The 2,500-nt window shown below is 36.6% G+C and overlaps 1 protein-coding gene across 1 annotated transcript in view; it reads right to left on the bottom strand.

The window, feature by feature from the left end:
• myo1d (myosin 1D) overlaps positions 1-2,500 on the bottom strand; it is a 119,418-nt gene that overhangs the window by 75,270 nt on the left and 41,648 nt on the right. The window lies entirely within an intron of this gene.

Here is a 2,500-nt window from a genome sequence, read left to right as displayed (position 1 = left end):
TAACCATTGATAAGTGTGTTAAACTCCATCTTAATCACCATTTATATAGGAATAGTGTTCCTCAAAGTACACCAGATTGATGCATTTAACATTTAAAAGGTACAACATTTACTTCAGGGGGGGGGGGGGGGTTCGGGGGTACACTAATTAAAACATGATGATTATACTATATTCCAATTCTACCAAGTTTGTTCTCAAAAACTGAAATTGACCTTACAAACTGCACCTCTAACTTCAACAAAAATTGCCTTGCCTATGACTTGCCTATGACTTGCCTTGCCTTGCCTTGCCTTGCCTTGCCTATGACTTGACTATGACTTGTTATGACACATTTTCACTGCATCACCCACTTCCCCTCATAAACCTGTAAACACATCCCCTCCCTCCTGACTCAATGCATTTCTACCAGCGATGTACAGTCAGCTCCCATTGGCTGGCAGTGACATCACTACAGCAAAGTGTTGAGTCAGTCTCCTGCTCACTGTATCTGACTGCTGGCGCCCCCTTGTGTCCATAGAGAGAACTGCAGTTATTTAAGACAATGCTGCTGCTGTGGTTTTAAGTCTATAATGTCAGTATATTCACACAAGTATTGTACTTAAATACGAGTTTTTTTTCTGATTTCAATGCCTTAGTTGGACAATTTCGACTTATTTTTATATCCCTAGTTTTTTAACCTATTTTTCCCCATTCTCATTTTGACCAACCAAAACATCAATTTCTGAATAAAACTAGATAGAATATATATAATAAATATATATACTGTATGTATAAAAAAAGTTTGATTTTAAATATTTTTGTAAGTACATTTTCCTGATTACATTTACATACTTTAACTTAGGTACTGTTTTCAATGCAGGACTTATACTTGTTACATTTTGGTATTTGTACTTTTACTCATAGAAATACATTATCTGAAAGCTTCCTCCACTCCACCACTGCTTATCATCCGATGTCCTAAACGACCTTTTCCATGTTTAACATCAGCAGAGTCACTGAAACACACACACTGACCCTTTAGTACGTTAACAGAGGATGAGCGACAATCACATTATCACATTATCTCAGTCATCCGATCCCAAGCAGAAACCCGTCGGCGATAGCAACGTAAATTGGCTTATTATAATATGTTATGTCTGGCTGCTCACTGTGTGTGTGTGTGTGTGTGTGTGTGTGTGTGTGTGTGTGTGTGTGTGTGTGTGTGTGTGTGTGTGTGTGTGTGTGTGTGTGTGTGTGTGTGTGTGTGTGCGCGTGTGTGTGTGTGTGTGCGTGTCCGTCCATTAGAGTGAATTAGTCTGTAAGCCTTCCTGATTATTTAAACTAACAGGATTTGTTTGTCTTCTTCTCTGGCGTTAATGGCGGTTGTAATCTGCCCTCTGCTGTTCTCCGGTTACCATAGCAGCACCATCCCAGAATCACCACAATGTGATTTTATTACTAGACGTTTATGTACGTTAGGTTTATTGTTCGTTTTATGGATGTTGCTTGGTTAATTATGTTTGCTAGTAATATGTGATACAAATCGAATTTCATGACTCAAGACCCATCAAAGATTTTATGTGGATATGTTCAGTGTTACGAGTAAGGCTTAGCTGCAACAAGGTAATTGATTTTATTATAGATGAATTTGTCAATGATCCTTTTCTGATTAAGTGATTGATTGTCTAGTCTATAAAATGTAAGAATCTTTACCTGATAATTTGTTCAAAATAATAATATAATAAAGTTTTTTTTTCTTTTTTTAGATTTTTTTTTTTTTTGCATTTTTATGCTTTATTGATAGTGTAGAGACAGAGTTGAAATGGGGCAGAGAGGGGAGTGACATGCAGAGAACGACCGCGGGCTGGAATCGAACCCGGGTCCGCTGCTGGCCGAGGCCCATGGGGGGGGACCCTACCAACTGAGCTAAGGGCGCCCCCCTTATCTATGTTTTTTTAAGGCAAATATGAACAGTACAAGTTCACATTTGAGAAGCTAGAACCATTAAATTATTTGGATTTTTCTTTGTAAAGGACTTAAAAACAACTGATTATAATCTAATTGGTATACAATAGTAATTTATTTCTGTCAATACCCAATTTGCATTATTGTTGCACTTCAAACAGACACACTGATGTAGCAATGTATGTCTTATATTGTAAAAATATTGTAAATTCACGCAATTAACAAGTGCACTCAATGCATGTGAAAGAAAACACAAGAGAGACTTATAATGTGTGATACAAAGTCATTATAAAAAACAGGTAGGGAGAATTTAGACTTTTGATTTAAGCTATAAAAAAAAGTGTAAATTGGGCAGCCAAAGTCACCTATTCTCTATAAGTTAATGCCAAAAACAACAGTAATTAAAAACATCTGTATTTCCTGAATTTTTCAATGCATTTAAGTCTGTATTTCCGTGTCCCTACCTTGCCTTCAAGAGTATAAAATTGTGTAAATGTAATGTATGTTATTTAAGAGTGTACTCAATGCATGTGAAAGGAAACATAGAGAACGGTGT

Source organism: Ammodytes marinus, assembly GCF_949987685.1.
Source record: "Ammodytes marinus genome assembly, chromosome: 20".
Taxonomy (NCBI): Eukaryota; Metazoa; Chordata; class Actinopteri; order Uranoscopiformes; family Ammodytidae; genus Ammodytes; species Ammodytes marinus.
Note: the sequence above shows the minus strand (reverse complement) of the source record. Positions and strands in the feature narration are given on the sequence as shown.